The sequence below is a fragment of the Syngnathus scovelli genome, unplaced genomic scaffold, assembly GCF_024217435.2.
Source record: "Syngnathus scovelli strain Florida unplaced genomic scaffold, RoL_Ssco_1.2 HiC_scaffold_32, whole genome shotgun sequence".
NCBI lineage: Eukaryota > Metazoa > Chordata > Actinopteri > Syngnathiformes > Syngnathidae > Syngnathus > Syngnathus scovelli.
This window is the reverse complement of record NW_026061412.1, coordinates 125,001-147,500: the sequence shown is the minus strand read 5'-3', so window position 1 is coordinate 147,500 and position 22,500 is coordinate 125,001. Positions and strand designations below refer to the sequence as shown.

The window sequence follows — 22,500 nt, the reverse complement described above, 5'->3', positions numbered from 1 at the left end:
TGGCTCGTGCGCACGGCCTCCCGGATGTGCCGGGCGGGTGCGCGGGCTCGCCGGCCGCTGGAAGTCGAATGAGGCGCCGCGACCACCTCTGCGGTGCTTATAAACAGCCGATCCGCTCGGCGGGGGCTATTTTCGGCCACTTGGCTCGTGCGCACGGCCTCCCGGATGTGCCGGGCGGGTGCGCGAGCTCGCCGGCCGCTGGAAGTCGAATGAGGCGCCGCGACCACCTCCGCGGTGCTTATAAACAGCCGATCCGCTCGGCTGGGGCTATTTTCGGCCACTTGGCTCGTGCGCACGGCCTCCCGGATGTGCCGGGCGGGTGCGCGATCTCGCCGGCCGCTGGAAGTCGAATGAGGCGCCGCGACCACCTCCGCGGTGCTTATAAACAGCCGATCCGCTCGGCGGGGGCTATTTTCGGCCACTTGGCTCGTGCGCACGGCCTCCCGGATGTGCCGGGCGGGTGCGCGAGCTCGCCGGCCGCTGGAAGTCGAATGAGGCGCCGCGACCACCTCCGCGGTGCTTATAAACTGCCGATCCACTCGGCGGGGGCTATTTTCGGCCACTTGGCTCGTGCGCACGGCCTCCCGGATGTGCCGGGCGGGTGCGCGAGCTCGCCGGCCGCTTGAAGTCGAATGAGGCGCCGCGACCACCTCCGCGGTGCTTATAAGCAGCCGATCCGCTCGGCGGGGGCTATTTTCGGCCACTTGGCTCGTGCGCACGGCCTCCCGGATGTGCCGGGCGGGTGCGCGAGCTCGCCGCCCGCCGGAAGTCGAATGAGGCGCCGCGACCACCTCTGCGGTGCTTATAAACAGCCGATCCGCTCGGCGGGGGCTATTTTCGGCCACTTGGCTCGTGCGCACGGCCTCCCGGATGTGCCGGGCGGGTGCGCGAGCTCGCCGGCCGCTGGAAGTCGAATGAGGCGCCGCGACCACCTCCGCGGTGCTTATAAACAGCTGATCCGCTCGGCGGGGGCTATTTTCGGCCACTTGGCTCGTGCGCACGGCCTCCCGGATGTGCCGGGCGGGTGCGCGAGCTCGCCGGCCGCTGGAAGTCGAATGAGGCGCCGCGACCACCTCCGCGGTGCTTATAAACAGCCGATCCGCTCGGCGGGGGCTATTTTCGGCCACTTGGCTCGTGCGCACGGCCTCCCGGATGTGCCGGGCGGGTGCGCGAGCTCGCCGGCCGCTGGAAGTCGAATGAGGCGCCGCGACCACCTCCGCGGTGCTTATAAACAGCCGATCCGCTCGGCGGGGGCTATTTTCGGCCACTTGGCTCGTGCGCACGGCCTCCCGGATGTACCGGGCGGGTGCGCGAGCTCGCCGGCCGCTGGAAGTCGAATGAGGCGCCGCGACCACCTCCGCGGTGCTTATAAACAGCCGATCCGCTCGGCGGGGGCTATTTTCGGCCACTTGGCTCGTGCGCACGGCCTCCCGGATGTGCCGGGCGGGTGCGCGAGCTCGCCGGCCGCTGGAAGTCGAATGAGGCGCCGCGACCACCTCCGCGGTGCTTATAAACAGCCGATCCGCTCGGCGGGGGCTATTTTCGGCCACTTGGCTCGTGCGCACGGCCTCCCGGATGTGCCGGGCGGGTGCGCGAGCTCGCCGGCCGCTGGAAGTCGAATGAGGCGCCGCGGCCACCTCCGCGGTGCATATAAACAGCCGATCCGCTCGGCGGGGGCTATTTTCGGCCACTTGGCTCGTGCGCACGGCCTCCCGGATGTGCCGGGCGGGTGCGCGGGCTCGCCGGCCGCTGGAAGTCGAATGAGGCGCCGCGACCACCTCCGCGGTGCTTATAAACAGCCGATCCGCTCGGCGGGGGCTATTTTCGGCCACTTGGCTCGTGCGCACGGCCTCCCGGATGTGCCGGGCGGGTGCGCGAGCTCGCCGGCCGCTGGAAGTCGAATGAGGCGCCGCGACCACCTCCGCGGTGCTTATAAACAGCCGATCTGCTCGGCGGGGGCTATTTTCGGCCACTTGGCTCGTGCGCACGGCCTCCCGGATGTGCCGGGCGGGTGCGCGGGCTCGCCGGCCGCTGGAAGTCGAATGAGGCGCCGCGACCACCTCCGCGGTGCTTATAAACAGCCGATCCGCTCGGCGAGGGCTATTTTCGGCCACTTGGCTCGTGCGCACGGCCTCCCGGATGTGCCGGGCGGGTGCGCGAGCTCGCCGCCCGCCGGAAGTCGAATGAGGCGCCGCGACCACCTCCGCGGTGCTTATAAACAGCCGATCCGCTCGGCGGGGGCTATTTTCGGCCACTTGGCTCGTGCGCACGGCCTCCCGGATGTGCCGGGCGGGTGCGCGAGCTCGCCGGCCGCTGGAAGTCGAATGAGGCGCCGCGACCACCTCCGCGGTGCTTATAAACAGCCAATCCGCTCGGCGGGGGCTATTTTCGGCCACTTGACTCGTGCGCACGGCCTCCCGGATGTGCCGGGCGGGCGCGCGAGCTCGCCGGCCGCTGGAAGTCGAATGAGGCGCCGCGACCACTTCCGCGGTGCTTATAAACAGCCGATCCGCTCGGCGGGGGCTATTTTCGGCCACTTGGCTCGTGCGCACGGCCTCCCGGATGTGCCGGGCGGGTGCGCGAGCTCGCCGGCCGCTGGAAGTCGAATGAGGCGCCGCGACCACCTCCGCGGTGCTTATAAACAGCCGATCCGCTCGGCGGGGGCTATTTTCGGCCACTTGGCTCGTGCGCACGGCCTCCCGGATGTGCCGGGCGGGTGCGCGAGCTCGCCGGCCGCTGGAAGTCGAATGAGGCGCCGCGACCACCTCCGCGGTGCTTATAAACAGCCGATCCGCTCGGCGGGGGCTATTTTCGGCCACTTGGCTCGTGCGCACGGCCTCCCGGATGTGCCGGGCGGGTGCGCGAGCTCGCCGGCCGCTGGAAGTCGAATGAGGCGCCGCGACCACCTCCGCGGTGCTTATAAACAGCCGATCCGCTCGGCGGGGGCTATTTTCGGCCACTTGGCTCGTGCGCACGGCCTCCCGGATGTGCCGGGCGGGTGCGCGAGCTCGCCGGCCGCTGGAAGTCGAATGAGGCGCCGCGACCACCTCCGCGGTGCTTATAAACAGCCGATCCGCTCGGCGGGGGCTATTTTCGGCCACTTGGCTCGTGCGCACGGCCTCCCGGATGTGCCGGGCGGGTGCGCGAGCTCGCCGGCCGCTGGAAGTCGAATGAGGCGCCGCGACCACCTCCGCGGTGCTTATAAACAGCCGATCCGCTCGGCGGGGGCTATTTTCGGCCACTTGGCTCGTGCGCACGGCCTCCCGGATGTGCCGGGCGGGTGCGCGAGCTCGCCGGCCGCTGGAAGTCGAATGAGGCGCCGCGACCACCTCCGCGGTGCTTACAAACAGCCGATCCGCTCGGCGGGGGCTATTTTCGTCCACTTGGCTCGTGCGCACGGCCTCCCGGATGTGCCGGGCGGGTGCGCGAGCTCGCCGGCCGCTGGAAGTCGAATGAGGCGCCGCGACCACCTCCGCGGTGCCTATTCACAGCCGATCCGCCCGGCGGGGGCTATTTTCGGCCATTAATAATAATAATAAAAGTCACCATTACGTTGAATTATTGGGAGCACCGAGCTTGTTTCTCAGAAACGAGCCGGTCCCATCCAGGCGTAATCGGAGACAATGAAACCCGAAGTGGTTAAGGTTTGTCTTTTAATGCAGGATGCTTGGTCTCCATGTGCCGCAGTTTTGAAGGCTTCATTGGCTCGCTCGATAGTTTCAGCTCACGGCTTACGGCCATACTACCCTGAGAACGCCCGATCTCGTCCGATCTCGGAAGCTAAGCAGGGTCGGGCCTGGTTAGTACTTGGATGGGAGACCGCCTGGGAATACCAGGTGCTGTAGGCTATTTCTTTTTCTTATGTGCACTTCAATCGTTTAAGAAGCTATTTTTTACAACACCCATCACGAATGGCATCCGGAAACAGCAAGCCTAATTTAAACTCCGACATTGAAACTATAACACGAGTTTGAAAGCTATATTATGTGGTGACATCCACAGCATTGTAGTTAAATTTTTTACCGCTAGAGAGCAGACTATGTACAGTGAGCATGGCTCCCTGTGAACTCAAAGCAGCAGGCTTGACTTGTAAAAGAACCCAACACAACACTTCCATGAAGTAATTGTACTAAGTTCATTTTGTTTTTCCTTATTTAATCACTTCACTGGTTTCTTTTATATCAAACAAATTGTTTTAGGTTATTCACCTGACATGTTGATCCATCAGCTGATAAAGACGCGTCACCATCACATCTGTGACACTCTGATGAAGGCGGAAGAAACCGCCGAAACATGTCAGGTGAATAACCTAAAACAATTTGTTTGATATAAAAGAAACCAGTGAAGTGACTTCAATGAAGTGTTTTTAAACTTTTCAAGGCATTTATTTTGATTCAGCAAAATGCAGGTCGCAACGGCAAATTCGTGCTACCGCATAAAAAGCTGTCAATAACTTTTCATGATAGCCATGTTTCCAGAAAACACCAAAAGCCTTGGAAGAAAGCCTGTTTCGGCCCTGGTTGTAAAAAAAACAAAAAAAAAAACAAAAGGGAAGGGTGACCGTCCGGGAATACCAGGTGCTGAAAGCCTTTTTTTTTTTTTTTTCCCACGTCAATTGTGAAAGGAAACTTTTACCACAGCCATCAAGTCCCGCCGCTGCTCGGCATGGTTTCAGGGGCGATTGTGTCTATAAAATGAAAAATTCTGAGCGGTCTCACGGCTTACGGCAATACTACCCTGAGAGCGCCCGCTCTCGTCCGATCTCGGAGGCTAAGCAGGGTCGGGCCTGGTTAGTACTTGGATGGGAGACCGCCTGGGAATACCAGTTACCGTAAGCTTTTTTTTTTTTTTTTTTTTTCTTATGTGCACTTCAATCGTTTAAGCCAAGAACTTTTTACAGCACCCATCACGTATGGCATTCGGAAACTGCAAGCCTAGTTTGAACTCCGACACTGAAACTACAACACGAGTTTAAAACCTACATTGTGTGGCGACAGCCATAGCATTGCAGTTCACGTTTTTACCGCTAGAGGACAGACTATGTACAGTGAATAAAGAGCATGGCTCCCTGTGAACTCAAAGCAGCAGTCTTTACTTGTAAAAGAACCCAGCACAACACATTGCGCTTCCATGTAGTGTTTTTACCTTTTTCATGACATTTATTTTGATACAGCCAAATGCAGGTTTTGTGCACTTCACTTTTCCGTTGGGCATTCGCGTAGAACCCTATTCCAGTTACGGCCAGATTCTTTTAGACTAGTGGTCCCCAAACTTTCTTGCGCCACGGACCGGCTACGCGTCAGAAATATTTTTGCGGACCTGCCTTTATATATATAAATAAACAATAAATCTATATAAATAAATACTACATTTATAATAAATATATATAAATAGGATTAAATAAAATGATACGACTGGCATAAAAACAAATATAAACCACATAAAAATAAAAGTCACCATTACGTTGAATTATTGGGAGCACCGAGCTTGTTTCTCAGAAACGAGCCGGTCCCATCCAGGCGTAATCGGAGACAATGAAACCCGAAGTGGTTAAGGTTTGTCTTTTAATGCAGGATGCTTGGTCTCCATGTGCCGAAGCAGTTTTGAAGGCTTCATTGGCTTGCTCGCTAGTTTCAGGGGCGATTGTGTCTATAAAATGCAAAATGTTGGGTCACCTCACGGCTTACGGCCATACTACCCTGAGAACGCCTGATCTCGTCTTATCTCGGAAGCTAAGCAGGGTCGGGCCTGGTTAGTACTTGGATGGGAGACTGCCTGGGAATACCAGGTGCTGTAAGCTTTTTCTTTTTCTTATGTGCACGTCAAGCTCTTTTTTTTTTTTTTTTTTTTCTTATGTGCACTTCAATCGTTTAAGCCAAGACCTTTTTACAACACCCATCACGAATGGCATTCGGAAACTGCAAGCCTAGTTTGAACTCCGACACTGAAACTACAACACGAGTTCAAAACCTCTATGTACAGTGAATAAAGAGCATGGCTCCCTGTGAACTCAAAGCAGCAGTCTTTACTTGTAAAAGAACCCAGCACAACACATTGCGCTTCCATGTAGTGTTTTTACCTTTTTCATGACATTTATTTTGATACAGCCAAATGCAGGTTTTGTGCACTTCACTTTTCCGTTGGGCATTCGCGTAGAACCCTATTCCAGTTACGGCCAGATTCTTTTAGACTAGTGGTCCCCAACCTTTCTTGCGCCACGGACCGGCTACGCGTCAGAAATATTTTTGCGGACCTGCCTTTATATATATAAATAAACAATAAATCAATATAAATAAATACTACATTTATAATAAGTATATATACCGTATTTGCCGGTGTATTGGTCGACCTTTTTCGATCCAAAATCGACCGAAAAAAATCGACCTCGACTTATACACCGAGTCATAAAATTTAACTTCGTATTCATCGCTTCAAATGTGATGGTAACCAAGGCCGTTTCTCATGCATCTCATTGTGCGTTGCACTTAGAAAATTTGAACCGGGCGGCGTGCGCGAGTGCGCGGCCCGCTGGAAGTCGAATGAGGCGCCGCGACCACCTCCGCGGTGCTTATAAACAGCCGATCCGCTCGGCGGGGGCTATTTTCGGCCACTTGGCTCGTGCGCACGGCCTCCCGGATGTGCCGGGCGGGTGCGCGAGCTCGCCGGCCGCTGGAAGTCGAATGAGGCGCCGCGACCACCTCCGCGGTGCTTATAAACAGCCGATCCGCTCGGCGGGGGCTATTTTCGGCCACTTGGCTCGTGCGCACGGCCTCCCGGATGTGCCGGGCGGGTGCGCGAGCTGGCCGGCCGCTGGAAGTCGAATGAGGCGCCGCGACCACCTCCGCGGTGCTTATAAACAGCCGATCCGCTCGGCGGGGGCTATTTTCGGCCACTTGGCTCGTGCGCACGGCCTCCCGGATGTGCCGGGCGGGTGCGCGAGCTCGCCGGCCGCTGGAAGTCGAATGAGGCGCCGCGACCACCTCCGCGGTGCTTATAAACAGCCGATCCGCTCGGCGGGGGCTATTTTCGGCCACTTGGCTCGTGCGCACGGCCTCCCGGATGTGCCGGGCGGGTGCGCGAGCTCGCCACCTCCGCGGTGCTTATAAACAGCCGATCCGCTCGGCGGGGGCTATTTTCGGCCACTTGGCTCGTGCGTACGGCCTCCCGGATGTGCCGGGCGGGTGCGCGAGCTCGCCGGCCGCTGGAAGTCGAATGAGGCGCCGCGACCACCTCCGCGGTGCTTATAAACTGCCGATCCGCTCGGCGGGGGCTATTTTCGGCCACTTGGCTCGTGCGCACGGCCTCCCGGATGTGCCGGGCGGGTGCGCGAGCTCGCCGGCCGCTGGAAGTCGAATGAGGCGCCGCGACCACATCCGCGGTGCTTATAAACAGCCGATCCGCTCGGCGGGGGCTATTTTCGGCCACTTGGCTCGTGCGCACGGCCTCCCGGATGTGCCGGGCGGGTGCGCGAGCTCGCCGCCCGCCGGAAGTCGAATGAGGCGCCGCGACCACCTCCGCGGTGCTTATAAACAGCCGATCCGCTCGGCGGGGCTATTTTCGGCCACTTGGCTCGTGCGCACGGCCTCCCGGATGTGCCGGGCGGGTGCGCGAGCTCGCCGGCCGCTGGAAGTCGAATGAGGCGCCGCGACCACCTCCGCGGTGCTTATAAACAGCCGATCCGCTCGGCGGGGGCTATTTTCGGCCACTTGGCTCGTGCGCACGGCCTCCCGGATGTGCCGGGCGGGTGCGCGAGCTCGCCGGCCGCTGGAAGTCCAATGAGGCGCTGCGATTTCCTCCGCGGTGCTTATAAAGTGCCGATCCGCTCGGCTTGGAGCAATTTCCGGCCTCCCGTTGGTGCCGGGCGGCGTGCGCGAGCTCGCCGGCCGCGATCTCCTCCGCGGTGCTTATAAACAGCAGCATGCGCACGGCCTCCCAGAATTTGAACACATTTCGTCAATAAATTTCGCATATTGAATTTTGAAGTTTAATATAATGCAACAATTGAGCTCGACTTATACAAAGGATATATCATAAAATCGTAAATTTCCGTCGAATTTTAGGGGGTCGACTTATACACCGAGTCGACCTGTACACCGGCAAATACGGTAAATACGATTAAATAAAATGATACGACTGGCATAAAAACAAATATTAACCACATACAAATAAAAGTCACCATTACGTTGAATTATTGGGAGCACCGAGCTTGTTTCTCAGAAACGAGCCGGTCCCATCCAGGCGTAATCGGAGACAATGAAACCCGAAGTGGTTAAGGTTTGTCTTTTAATGCAGGATGCTTGGTCTCCATGTGCCGAAGCAGTTTTGAAGGCTTCATTGGCTTGCTCGCTAGTTTCAGGGGCGATTGTGTCTATAAAATGCAAAATGTTGGGTCACCTCACGGCTTACGGCCATACTACCCTGAGAACGCCCGATCTCGTCCGATCTCGGAAGCTAAGCAGGGTCGGGCCTGGTTAGTACTTGGATGGGAGACCGCCTGGGCATACCAGGTGCTGTAAGCTTTTTCTTTTTCTTATGTGCACTTCAATCGTTTAAGAAGCTATTTTTTACAACACCCATCACGAATGGCATCCGGAAACAGCAAGCCTAATTTAAACTCCGACATTGAAACTATAACACGAGTTTGAAAGCTATATTATGTGGTGACATCCACAGCATTGTAGTTAAATTTTTTACCGCTAGAGAGCAGACTATGTACAGTGAGCATGGCTCCCTGTGAACTCAAAGCAGCAGGCTTGACTTGTAAAAGAACCCAACACAACACTTCCATGAAGTGTTTTTAAACTTTTCAAGGCATTTATTTTGATTCAGCAAAATGCAGGTCGCAACGGCAAATTCGTGCTACCGCATAAAAAGCTGTCAATAACTTTTCATGATAGCCATGTTTCCAGAAAACACCAAAAGCCTTGGAAGAAAGACTGTTTCGGCCCTGGTTGTAAAAAAATCAAAAAAAAAAAACAAAAGGGAAGGGTGACCGTCCGGGAATACCAGGTGCTGAAAGCCTTTTTTTTTTTTTTTTTTCCCCACGTCAATTGTGAAAGGAAACTTTTACCACAGCCATCAAGTCCCGCCGCTGCTTGGCATGGTTTCAGGGGCGATTGTGTCTATAAAATGAAAAATTCTGAGCGGTCTCACGGCTTACGGCCATACTACCCTGAGAGCGCCCGATCTCGTCCGATCTCGGAGGCTAAGCAGGGTTGGGCCTGGTTAGTACTTGGATGGGAGACCGCCTGGGAATACCAGTTACTGTAAGCTTTTTTTTTTTTTTTTTTTCTTATGTGCACTTCAATCGTTTAAGCCAAGAACTTTTTACAGCACCCATCAAGAATGGCATTCGGAAACTGCAAGCCTAGTTTGAACTCCGACACTGAAACTACAACACGAGTTTAAAACCTACATTGTGCTTCCATGTAGTGTTTTTACCTTTTTCATGACATTTATTTTGATACAGCCAAATGCAGGTTTTGTGCACTTCACTTTTCCGTTGGGCATTCGCGTAGAACCCTATTCCAGTTACGGCCAGATTCTTTTAGACTAGTGGTCCCCAAACTTTCTTGCGCCACGGACCGGCTACGCGTCAGAAATATTTTTGCGGACCTGCCTTTATATATATAAATAAACAATAAATCTATATAGGCGGCTCGGTGGCGCACTGGGTAGCACGTCCGCCTCACAGTTAGGAGGGTGCGGGTTCGATTCCACCTCCGGCCCTCCCTGTGTGGAGTTTGCATGTTCTCCCCGGGCCCGCGTGGGTTTTCTCCGGGCACTCCGGTTTCTTCCCACATTCCAAAAACATGCTTGGTAGGCCGATTGAAGACTCCAAATTGTCCCTAGGTGTGAGTGTGAGTGCGATTGGTTGTCTGTCTCTGTGTGCCCTGCGATTGGCTGGCAACCAGTTCAGGGTGTCCCCCGCCTACTGCCCGATGACGGCTGGGATAGGCTCCAGCACGCCCGCGACCCCCGTGGGGACTAAGCGGTTCAGAAAATGGATGGATGGATGGATGGATGGATGGATAAATCTATATAAATAAATACTACATTTATAATAAATATATATAAATAGGATTAAATAAAAGGATACGACTGGCATAAAAAAAAATATAAACCACATAAAAATAAAAGTCACCATTACGTTGAATTATTTGGAGCACCGAGCTTGTTTCTCAGAAACGAGCCGGTCCCATCCAGGCGTAATCGGAGACAATGAAACCCAAAGTGGTTAAGGTTTGTCTTTTAATGCAGGATGCTTGGTCTCCATGTGCCGAAGCAGTTTTGAAGGCTTCATTGGCTTGCTCGCTAGTTTCAGGGGCGATTGTGTCTATAAAATGCAAAATGTTGGGTCACCTCACGGCTTACGGCCATACTACCCTGAGAACGCCTGATCTCGTCTGATCTCGGAAGCTAAGCAGGGTCGGGCCTGGTCAGTACTTGGATGGGAGACTGCCTGGGAATACCAGGTGCTGTAAGCTTTTTCTTTTTCTTATGTGCACTTCAAGCTCTTTTTTTTTTTTTTCTTATGTGCACTTCAATCGTTTAAGCCAAGAACTTTTTACAGCACCCATCACGAATGGCATTCGGAAACTGCAAGCCTAGTTTGAACTCCGACACTGAAACTACAACACGAGTTAAAAACCTCTATGTACAGTGAATAAAGAGCATGGCTCCCTGTGAACTCAAAGCAGCAGTCTTTACTTGTAAAAGAACCCAGCACAACACATTGCGCTTCCATGTAGTGTTTTTACCTTTTTCATGACATTTATTTTGATACAGCCAAATGCAGGTTTTGTGCACTTCACTTTTCCGTTGGGCATTCGCGTAGAACCCTATTCCAGTTACGGCCAGATTCTTTTAGACTAGTGGTCCCCAACCTTTCTTGCGCCACGGACCGGCTACGCGTCAGAAATATTTTTGCGGACCTGCCTTTATATATATAAATAAACAATAAATCTATATAAATAAATACTACATTTATAATAAGTATATATACCGTATTTGCCGGTGTATTGGTCGACCTTTTTCGATCCAAAATCGACCGAAAAAAATCGACCTCGACTTATACACCGAGTCATAAAATTTAACTTCGTATTCATCGCTTCAAATGTGATGGTAACCAAGGCCGTTTCTCATGCATCTCATTGTGCGTTGCACTTAGAAAATTTGAACCGGGCGGCGTGCGCGAGTGCGCGGCCTGCTGGAAGTCGAATGAGGCGCCGCGACCACCTCCGCGGTGCTTATAAACAGCCGATCCGCTCGGCGGGGGCTATTTTCGGCCACTTGGCTCGTGCGCACGGCCTCCCGGATGTGCCGGGCGGGTGCGCGAGCTCGCCGGCCGCTGGAAGTCGAATGAGGCGCCGCGACCACCTCCGCGGTGCTTATAAACAGCCGATCCGCTCGGCGGGGGCTATTTTCGGCCACTTGGCTCGTGCGCACGGCCTCCCGGATGTGCCGGGCGGGTGCGCGAGCTCGCCGGCGGCTGGAAGTCCAATGAGGCGCCGCGATCTCCTCCGCGGTGCTTATAAAGTGCCGATCCGCTCGGGTTGGAGCTATTTCCGGCCTCCCGTTGGTGCCGGGCGGCGTGCGCGAGCTCGCCGGCCGCGATCTCCTCCGCGGTGCTTATAAACAGCAGCATGCGCACGGCCTCCCAGAATTTGAACACATTTCGTCAATAAATTTCGCATATTGAATTTTGAAGTTTAATATAATGCAACAATTGAGCTCGACTTATACAAAGGATATATCATAAAATCGTAAATTTCCGTCGAATTTTAGGGGGTCGACTTATACACCGAGTCGACCTGTACACCGGCAAATACGGTAAATACGATTAAATAAAATGATACGACTGGCATAAAAACAAATATAAACCACATAAAAATAAAAGTCACCATTACGTTGAATTATTGGGAGCACCGAGCTTGTTTCTCAGAAACGAGCCGGTCCCATCCAGGCGTAATCGGAGACAATGAAACCCGAAGTGGTTAAGTTTTGTCTTTTAATGCAGGATGCTTGGTCTCCATGTGCCGAAGCAGTTTTGAAGGCTTCATTGGCTCGCTCGCTAGTTTCAGGGGCGATTGTGTCTATAAAATGCAAAATGTTGGGTCACCTCACGGCTTACGGCCATACTACCCTGAGAACGCCCGATCTCGTCCGATCTCGGAAGCTAAGCAGGGTCGGGCCTGGTTAGTACTTGGATGGGAGACTGCCTGGGAATACTAGGTGCTGTAAGCTTTTTCTTTTTCTTATGTGCACTTCAATCGTTTAAGAAGCTATTTTTTACAACACCCATCACGAATGGCATCCGGAAACAGCAAGCCTAATTTAAACTCCGACATTGAAACTATAACACGAGTTTGAAAGCTATATTATGTGGTGACATCCACAGCATTGTAGTTAAATTTTTTACCGCTAGAGAGCAGACTATGTACAGTGAGCATGGCTCCCTGTGAACTCAAAGCAGCAGGCTTGACTTGTAAAAGAACCCAACACAACACTTCCATGAAGTGTTTTTAAACTTTTCAAGGCATTTATTTTGATTCAGCAAAATGCAGGTCGCAACGGCAAATTCGTGCTACCGCATAAAAAGCTGTCAATAACTTTTCATGATAGCCATGTTTCTAGAAAACACCAAAAGCCTTGGAAGAAAGCCTGTTTCGGCCCTGGTTGTAAAAAAAACAAAAAAAAAAAACAAAAGGGAAGGGTGACCGTCCGGGAATACCAGGTGCTGAAAGCCTTTTTTTTTTTTTTTTTCCCACGTCAATTGTGAAAGGAAACTTTTACCACAGCCATCAAGTCCCGCCGCTGCTTGGCATGGTTTCAGGGGCGATTGTGTCTATAAAATGAAAAATTCTGAGCGGTTTCACGGCTTACGGCAATACTACCCTGAGAGCGCCCGCTCTCGTCCGATCTCGGAGGCTAAGCAGGGTCGGGCCTGGTTAGTACTTGGATGGGAGACCGCCTGGGAATACCAGTTACCGTAAGCTTTTTTTTTTTTTTTTTTTTTCTTATGTGCACTTCAATCGTTTAAGCCAAGAACTTTTTACAGCACCCATCACGAATGGCATTCGGAAACTGCAAGCCTAGTTTGAACTCCGACACTGAAACTACAACACGAGTTTAAAACCTACATTGTGTGGCGACAGCCATAGCATTGCAGTTCACGTTTTTACCGCTAGAGGACAGACTATGTACAGTGAATAAAGAGCATGGCTCCCTGTGAACTCAAAGCAGCAGTCTTTACTTGTAAAAGAACCCAGCACAACACATTGCGCTTCCATGTAGTGTTTTTACCTTTTTCATGACATTTATTTTGATACAGCCAAATGCAGGTTTTGTGCACTTCACTTTTCCGTTGGGCATTCGCGTAGAACCCTATTCCAGTTACGGCCAGATTCTTTTAGACTAGTTGTTAGGGTTTTCAGGTTAGTTTGATCCTATGATTATGTTGGAATGTAGACTGTAATGATTAAATCAATCACGTCTGGCCCTCACAATGTAATGATTAAATCAATCACGTCTTGCCTGTTTCCCACAACAGTGTAAAACACCCCCTGCTCTGATCTTATCAGAGGCCGGGGGTTCACCAAACCTGTCCACTCACCCCCACTCTGTTCCTCCTAATAAATATGCCCTTGCAGGGAGGAGACTTTTAGACTTCATTCGATAATCGCTGTTCAGACAGCGACGAATGGACTCTCCACCTGCAGGTGTCTAAAAGAACTTGCTTGTCTTCTGTTTGGTTCTTGCAAAATAAGTTGGAGTGAGCAAATCTCTAACATTTTGGTGCCGAAACCCGGGATCCTCATACCCACCATCTGACCGGCGAAGGAGGACGTGCTGCATTGTCGACAAGCCAGCGTCCATTAGGAGGACCTGGAAAAGAAAGTCCTGGGAAGAGAATTCTTCGCTGGGCCAGCATCTTAGGTCTGCCTTCGTCTGACAGAGGTGGATTGACGGGATCCGGCGTGATTGAGTGTGTGACTGGTAGGATAAATTGACTAAAAAGCAGTTCTAGCGTTGATCCACGGCAATAAAACTGGCTAGTAATCTGTTGGAAGGTCAATTTAAACCTGCATTGAGGATCCTCAAAGAAAAAAAAAAAATTGAAAAAAAATTGTAAAACCTTAAGCTACTAAAATTAAGATGGGAAATAAAAACGGTAAATCTCTACCTCTTGACGGAGATGAGAACTACATGGCGAGTAGATTTCTTAATTGTATGCAATACATGCCAAAGTGGAAGAAAAAGTATGGTGTAGAAGGGAAGTTGAAAGTTGAAGTGTGGAAGATAGTGGTTGAAGTTTTGGAGGACAGTGTGGCTAGGAAGATAGGACTGAAAAAGAAAAGAAAAGAGAGTGAATTGGATTGTGCTAAAATGTGGTTGAAAGCTTCACAAGAAAGAAGAGAACAAATCCAAAAGACAAAAGATAGAAAGTTGAAAAGTGATGAGGCCGCCATTCAATTGAGATTTGAAAAAGAATTCAGGGTGCATAGTGGCATCCCATTCAATGATACAGCTGAGAGTGCTTATCAACAACAGCTTAAAAATGCGCTCCTCACTAATTTCTGCCCTGAAATAGGCAACTGGGTGAGGAAACATTTGGTGGAAGTGGATGTTGCAAGTGTGACAACAACTATGCAATGGGCCAGACATGCTGAAAAGGTGATCAAAAAAGGCAAAAGTTCTGATGTATTTCATCTAGATAATGATGATGATGAACTAGATGAAGATACAACAGTCTTCTTCCAAGGGTCCCAGCTAGGCAGAGGGAGAGGTAGAGGCCAACAAGGTCGCAGGCCGCCATATAATTCAAAACCCCCACGAGATTCTGACAACTGTTGGAACTGTGGGAGACGAGGACACTTCGCACGAGAGTGTCGTTTTACAAAACAATATCAATCAAAGGGTGGAGGAAGGAGCAGAAGAAAAGCAAAATTTTTAGCGTGACAAGCTTCCTCCTCTTTGACCGCTTATGCTCATACAGAGAAAGAAAGAATAGATGCCCATATGACAGCAAAACATGTCATTGTCAGATTATTAGAATTTTTTTTAGATTATTAGAAATCCTGTCCATCCAAGAAGTATGACAATGCTGTTTGTGTGCCCAAATTACAAATGACTAGAGCTCAAATTGTGTTACTCTAAAGTTAAGATATGCAAATCAAGTGGTAAAGGAATGCAACTTGCTTCTAGAAGATAAATAAATAAAATTAGAATGTGCTGTCCTCGTGTGCATGGGAGGGACCAGCTCATGATCGACCACAGGAAATGGCCAGCCTGTGACGAATCATTGTTGCTGGGAACTACCTTTTGCATGCGAGAGCTGTGCATGTGTGTGCGTATATGTTAAAATGATGAACATTGGCTAAAGTTTTAGTATAAAAAAATTTTTGCTAGACTGTGGTTTATCCAATTTGCACCGCAGAACAGAAATGATTTTGAAAGATAAAAATGAGAGGAAAAAGAGAGAAATCTGTTTGCAAGCAGAAACTAATCCACACTAGTGCATGTAAAGTGTCGAGCCCACATGAGGAATTCGGAAAAAAAAAAAAAAAAATGACAGAACATGCTTTCAGGAATTGGAAGAAGCTAAATTGTGAATTTAAGATTTTGCAATGCTACATTTAATAGGAATAATTGATTGGTTGTGTTATAAGATTATATAAAATTCTAAATGCAAGCTAAATCTGAGAGATTGAGTTCTTCAAATTTAAAAACAAAGAAAAACTTCAGATTAATTTGCCAATTGTTTGTTCTAGTTAAGTTTTTTTGAATTGGTGGATTGTTCTACCAGGAAACCTAAGTTGAAAATGATATATGAATGTTGTGTGGTGAGCTTGGATGAATTGGGACCAATGTGATAGAGAGACTCCTTTTTGGAGACTGCGTGTGAGATGCAAATGAACATTGATGAATGATAGCCTGAATGAAAAGAAATTACAGGTTGAATGGTTGAAGTTGTTGGCGACTACTATAGAAAATTAGTAGAGCGACTTTGATGAAAGAATGATTTTGAGCAGGTTGAATGTTAGAAAGAAACACGTAGCTTTTGGATTAATAATTGGATAGAAAAAAAAAAAAAAAAAAAAAAACTGGAGAACCAGTAACACATGTAGAAGATGTGTGAACTGAGAAATTGAGAAGCGTTTTGGAAAGAAAGTCAAATTAAATGATGATGGAATCGTATGTAGTAAAGAACGCATTCTCCCAAAAAGTTTGTCAAGGTGTGAGGCATGGGCGTTGCCAAGCCTCAAAAGGGGGGGAGTGAGTAGGACAGATAGTGGAAGATAGTAATAATACAACACTTTATGACAATGAATTTTCGAATACATTTGGTGTTATATTGTGGTAATTTTTTTGTTCTGGTGTAGATAGTTTAGCAACACGAGAGATTTAGAGGTTCAAAAGAAAGACAGTTAAAAGAAAACATTTTTGATTTGGACAATTGCAGGCTAACAGGAACATGAGAAAGATAAGAACTACGAGGGGAGATCCAATTTCATTGGGGAGATTGAGAATTCACAGCACCATACTCTAAGTCACATTTTTGAGCAAGCATGACAATAACATGTGATAGGTCAAGACATACAGATCAGGGCTTGATGTGGAACGCAGACCTCGATGAGTTGATTTTCAATAATGATACTGAAGACAACATACTGTCCGATTAAATTGGAACTATAGATAAAATGTAGCTCAAAAATAGGATGAGTTGCAGGATTTACGATATAAAAACGAGACCGCTGTTATTAGAAGAATTTGAAGTTTGGTAAACAAACATTACCAGCAAATTGATGGAAGCAGCTACATTTGGAGATAGTCTTACAAGTGTTCAAACCAGTCTGTCATTCTCAGTGTCAGAGTCCCTGAAACCCAATCCGAGACTTCGCCTGCAGCCGTGAACAACCACAAAATGGTGCCTGGCTCTGAAGCACCTTTGACCTTTGGCGAAGGACAAGAAAAGACTGCTGTTGTGCTTGGAGGAGGACAAGTACAGTCCGGAGGACAGACAACATCCTCGGGGACGAGAAAAGACAGTGAAAAGCGGAGGAACTCACCATGATGAAAATTGACTCATTTGAACAATGGACTCATTCAAGAGTGATGGATGGGGTCGCTCTGAAGCAACAACAAAAGAACACCAACTCGATAGGGTGAAGTGCGGCAAAAAGATATGGACTTGGAGTGTCTGACAACCAAATCGCACTCCTTGCTACGGCGTTCCCAAATTTGGTGAAGCTTGGTTCAAAGTGGAAGGGAGGTTCATTGTGCACTGAGTTTGACAGAACTGAGGAGATTTGATAAATAAATAAATAAAAATTTGAAAAATACGTAGGGCTACAGATTATAATCAGAGATTGAACGGATTTGGATAAAACAAATAGACTAAAACGGTAGGAAACAAGAGCAAGATCTTATATTTTGGCTCATCAAGCTTAAGACGTAGAGGTCGAGTTATATAAATTTTAGAACAGGACATTTGGCAGTCAGGAGGAAGCTAGGTTGCTCAATGTACCTACTCAATACAATAGTAAGGTTTTTTATACCACAGTGGAGGTTGGATGGTCAGAAAGTTAGGTACGTTCAATTTTTGACATTCACACAGTCATGCATAGGAGTCACAAGGCGACAGTTAACAAGACAATGACTGCAATAGGGGCCACCTACGACTGCACCGACATGAAAAAGTAGAAGTGAGAGAGCAGAGTATGGGATTATATGCTAAAACGTCTGCTATACATTTACCAATAGGAGATTCTATCAAGAGAAGCTACATGAGAGATGGATTAGAATCTCTTTGTCTGCGTGGGTGCGTGTGTGTGTGTGTGTGTACACCCTGTGTGGGTGCGAGCGTGTGAGGACAAAGAAGGCATGGATAAGACAATCTCTTTTAAACCAGGAGGCAATAAATGGGAACGCCCCTGTCATAAATAGTTTTTGGTTAAAGGGAATCATTAGGAAGTGTTCAAACTCTTCCCGCAAACATTCCTATTTGCCAGTTAAATGGGCACTACAATTGACTACGAGAGTTGCAAACAACAGATGAAGAGCAGTCCTTGGCAGATTATATGATCAGGACGCTCAAACTGTGTCAAAGACAAATTTACTGCCGCTTGATCTTTCCTCCTCACAGGTCGACAACCCCATCAATCCAGGAGACTGGGTCTACATCGAGGTCATCAAAGGAAGGAACTGGGCCAGCCACGACGGGAGGGACCATTCCAAGTCTTGCTGACTACACATGTTGCACCCAAGGTTGCAGGACCCACAAATGCATTAACGACGACTGCTCTCCAGGAGGAAACTGGATGGGAGCTTTGGACATCACCGCTGTGTGCCAGGATGAGAGAGCCGTTTTCAAGGTGTAAGGGCTCTACTACCAACATGGCTGCACCATCGGACGGGACCTACTTCAGCCAGAAGTTCAGAGGCACTGCCTCACCTGCATCCTATGAGTGCACGTGCCTGTTCAGTACGGATCATGGTTTTGTGGTCACAGGAGTTGTCCGATGCTGCCTGCCAACTGGACACGAGTGTGTGCGCCGTTGTGTGTGACTGACCTCACCTACAGACTAGAACATCATCAGCTGACGAAAACACGGGCACATATACAACTTCTTAGACGTGACAGTTGTGATAATGATAATGAGACGTGGATTGCGTAGATGCTGTTCTGTTGAGCATGTATTACGGAAACTTGTTGATTTGACCATCGAAAAGCTTCACAAGTGATGGATACAATGATGTACTGTTTCTGTGTTTTTCTTTTTATTTTTTATTGATAGCATTCTGGTCGCCTGTGGCAACGGGGCCGTGTAAGAATTTTCCTGCTAATAACATCTGGCCAGCAGGTTTTTCGCTTACACAATAAGTTTGAGGTAATGCCTCATCTTCACTGGAAAGTGTTGCTATCATTGTTTGTTGTTTTTATTTTTACCATTCTACTTTCTTCATTATACGTATATATGTTTTTTTTTTTTTCTTGCTTATCGTTGTTGTTTGGGGTGGCATAATCATATGATAAAACAGGAGGGAGATGTTAGGGTTTTCAGGTTAGTTTGATCCTATGATTATGTTGGAATGTAGACTGTAATGATTAAATCAATCACGTCTGGCCCTCACAATGTAATGATTAAATCAATCACGTCTTGCCTGTTTCCCACAACAGTGTAAAACACCCCCTGCTCTGATCTTATCAGAGGCCGGGGGTTCACCAAACCTGTCCACTCACCCCCACTCTGTTCCTCCTAATAAATATGCCCTTGCAGGGAGGAGACTTGTAGACTTCATTCGATAATCGCTGTTCAGACAGCGACGAATGGACTCTCCACCTGCAGGTGTCTAAAAGAACTTGCTTGTCTTCTGTTTGGTTCTTGCAAAATAAGTTGGAGTGAGCAAATCTCTAACACTAGTGGTCCCCAAACTTTCTTGCGCCACGGACCGGCTACGCGTCAGAAATATTTTTGCGGACCTGCCTTTATATATATAAATAAACAATAAATCTATATAAATAAATACTACATTTATAATAAATATATATAAATAGGATTAAATAAAATGATACGACTGGCATAAAAACAAATATAAACCACATAAAAATAAAAGTCACCATTACGTTGAATTATTGGGAGCACCGAGCTTGTTTCTCAGAAACGGTGCTTATAAACAGCCGATCCGCTCGGCGGGGGCTATTTTCGGCCACTTGGCTCGTGCGCACGGCCTCCCGGATGTGCCGGGCGGGTGCGCGAGCTCGCCGGCCGCTGGAAGTCGAATGAGGCGCCGCGACCACCTCCGCGGTGCTTACAAACAGCCGATCCGCTCGGCGGGGGCTATTTTCGTCCACTTGGCTCGTGCGCACGGCCTCCCGGATGTGCCGGGCGGGTGCGCGAGCTCGCCGGCCGCTGGAAGTCGAATGAGGCGCCGCGACCACCTCCGCGGTGCTTATAAACAGTCGATCCGCTCGGCGGGGGCTATTTTCGGCCATTAATAATAATAAAAGTCACCATTACGTTGAATTATTGGGAGCACCGAGCTTGTTTGTCAGAAACGAGCCGGTCCCATCCAGGCGTAATCGGAGACCATTAAACCCGAAGTGGTTAAGGTTTGTCTTTTAATGCAGGATGCTTGGTCTCCATGTGCCGAAGCAGTTTTGAAGGCTTCATTGGCTTGCTCGCTAGTTTCAGGGGCGATTGTGTCTATAAAATGCAAAATGTTGGGTCACCTCACGGCTTACGGCCATACTACCCTGAGAACGCCTGATCTCGTCTTATCTCGGAAGCTAAGCAGTGTCGGGCCTGGTTAGTACTTGGATGGGAGACTGCCTGGGAATACCAGGTGCTGTAAGCTTTTTCTTTTTCTTATGTGCACTTCAAGCTCTTTTTTTTTTTTTTTTTTTCTTATGTGCACTTCAATCGTTTAAGCCAAGACCTTTTTACAACACCCATCACGAATGGCATTCGGAAACTGCAAGCCTAGTTTGAACTCCGACACTGAAACTACAACACGAGTTCAAAACCTCTATGTACAGTGAATAAAGAGCATGGCTCCCTGTGAACTCAAAGCAGCAGTCTTTACTTGTAAAAGAACCCAGCACAACACATTGCGCTTCCATGTAGTGTTTTTACCTTTTTCATGACATTTATTTTGATACAGCCAAATGCAGGTTTTGTGCACTTCACTTTTCCGTTGGGCATTCGCGTAGAACCCTATTCCAGTTACGGCCAGATTCTTTTAGACTAGTGGTCCCCAACCTTTCTTGCGCCACGGACCGGCTACGCGTCAGAAATATTTTTGCGGACCTGCCTTTATATATATAAATAAACAATAAATCAATATAAATAAATACTACATTTATAATAAGTATATATACCGTATTTGCCGGTGTATTGGTCGACCTTTTTCGATCCAAAATCGACCGAAAAAAATCGACCTCGACTTATACACCGAGTCATAAAATTTAACTTCGTATTCATCGCTTCAAATGTGATGGTAACCAAGGCCGTTTCTCATGCATCTCATTGTGCGTTGCACTTAGAAAATTTGAACCGGGCGGCGTGCGCGAGTGCGCGGCCCGCTGGAAGTCGAATGAGGCGCCGCGACCACCTCCGCGGTGCTTATAAACAGCCGATCCGCTCGGCGGGGGCTATTTTCGGCCACTTGGCTCGTGCGCACGGCCTCCCGGATGTGCCGGGCGGGTGCGCGAGCTCGCCGGCCGCTGGAAGTCGAATGAGGCGCCGCGACCACCTCCGCGGTGCTTATAAACAGCCGATCCGCTCGGCGGGGGCTATTTTCGGCCACTTGGCTCGTGCGCACGGCCTCCCGGATGTGCCGGGCGGGTGCGCGAGCTCGCCGGCCGCTGGAAGTCGAATGAGGCGCCGCGACCACCTCCGCGGTGCTTATAAACAGCCGATCCGCTCGGCGGGGGCTATTTTCGGCCACTTGGCTCGTGCGCACGGCCTCCCGGATGTGCCGGGCGGGTGCGCGAGCTCGCCGGCCGCTGGAAGTCGAATGAGGCGCCGCGACCACCTCCGCGGTGCTTATAAACAGCCGATCCGCTCGGCGGTGGCTATTTTCGGCCACTTGGCTCGTGCGCACGGCCTCCCGGATGTGCCGGGCGGGTGCGCGAGCTCGCCGGCCGCTGGAAGTCGAATGAGGCGCCGCGACCACCTCCGCGGTGCTTATAAACAGCCGATCCGCTCGGCGGGGGCTATTTTCGGCCACTTGGCTCGTGCGCACGGCCTCCCGGATGTGCCGGGCGGGTGCGCGAGCTCGCCGGCCGCTGGAAGTCGAATGAGGCGCCGCGACCACCTCCGCGGTGCTTATAAACAGCCGATCCGCTCGGCGGGGGCTATTTTCGGCCACTTGGCTCGTGCGCACGGCCTCCCGGATGTGCTGGGCGGGTGCGCGAGCTCGCCGGCCGCTGGAAGTCGAATGAGGCGCCGCGACCACCTCCGCGGTGCTTATAAACAGCCGATCCGCTCGGCGGGGGCTATTTTCGGCCACTTGGCTCGTGCGCACGGCCTCCCGGATGTGCCGGGCGGGTGCGCGAGCTCGCCGGCCGCTGGAAGTCGAATGAGGCGCCGCGACCACCTCCGCGGTGCTTATAAACAGCCGATCCGCTCGGCGGGGGCTATTTTCGGCCACTTGGCTCGTGCGCACGGCCTCCCGGATGTGCCGGGCGGGTGCGCGAGCTCGCCGGCCGCTGGAAGTCGAATGAGGCGCCGCGACCACCTCCGCGGTGCTTATAAACAGCCGATCCGCTCGGCGGGGGCTATTTTCGGCCACTTGGCTCGTGCGCACGGCCTCCCGGATGTGCCGGGCGGGTGCGCGAGCTCGCCGCCCGCCGGAAGTCGAATGAGGCGCCGCGACCACCTCCGCGGTGCTTATAAACAGCCGATCCGCTCGGCGGGGGCTATTTTGGGCCACTTGGCTCGTGCGCACGGCCTCCCGGATGTGCCGGGCGGGTGCGCGAGCTCGCCGGCCGCT

At 50.7% G+C, this 22,500-nt stretch overlaps 6 non-coding genes and 3 pseudogenes across 6 annotated transcripts; all 9 read left to right on the top strand.

The window, feature by feature from the left end:
* The first annotated feature begins 3,729 nt into the window (after positions 1–3,729).
* LOC125966175 (5S ribosomal RNA) lies at positions 3,730–3,848 on the top strand. Its single transcript, XR_007480158.1, has one exon. It is a non-coding gene; the product is annotated as a 5S ribosomal RNA (ribosomal RNA).
* An 871-nt stretch (positions 3,849–4,719) lies between these two features.
* Positions 4,720–4,838, top strand: LOC125966211 (5S ribosomal RNA; annotated as a pseudogene).
* Positions 4,839–5,681: 843 nt separating this feature from the next.
* LOC125966191 (5S ribosomal RNA) lies at positions 5,682–5,800 on the top strand. The gene has a single exon (XR_007480173.1). It is a non-coding gene; the product is annotated as a 5S ribosomal RNA (ribosomal RNA).
* A 2,600-nt stretch (positions 5,801–8,400) lies between these two features.
* Positions 8,401–8,519, top strand: LOC125966178 (5S ribosomal RNA). The gene has a single exon (XR_007480161.1). It is a non-coding gene; the product is annotated as a 5S ribosomal RNA (ribosomal RNA).
* A 635-nt stretch (positions 8,520–9,154) lies between these two features.
* On the top strand, positions 9,155–9,273 carry LOC125966185 (5S ribosomal RNA). Its single transcript, XR_007480168.1, has one exon. It is a non-coding gene; the product is annotated as a 5S ribosomal RNA (ribosomal RNA).
* Positions 9,274–10,368: 1,095 nt separating this feature from the next.
* Positions 10,369–10,487, top strand: LOC125966183 (5S ribosomal RNA). The gene has a single exon (XR_007480166.1). It is a non-coding gene; the product is annotated as a 5S ribosomal RNA (ribosomal RNA).
* A 1,640-nt stretch (positions 10,488–12,127) lies between these two features.
* Positions 12,128–12,246, top strand: LOC125966180 (5S ribosomal RNA). The gene has a single exon (XR_007480163.1). It is a non-coding gene; the product is annotated as a 5S ribosomal RNA (ribosomal RNA).
* Positions 12,247–12,879: 633 nt separating this feature from the next.
* Positions 12,880–12,998, top strand: LOC125966210 (5S ribosomal RNA; annotated as a pseudogene).
* A 7,244-nt stretch (positions 12,999–20,242) lies between these two features.
* On the top strand, positions 20,243–20,361 carry LOC125966201 (5S ribosomal RNA; annotated as a pseudogene).
* The last annotated feature ends 2,139 nt before the right edge of the window (positions 20,362–22,500 follow it).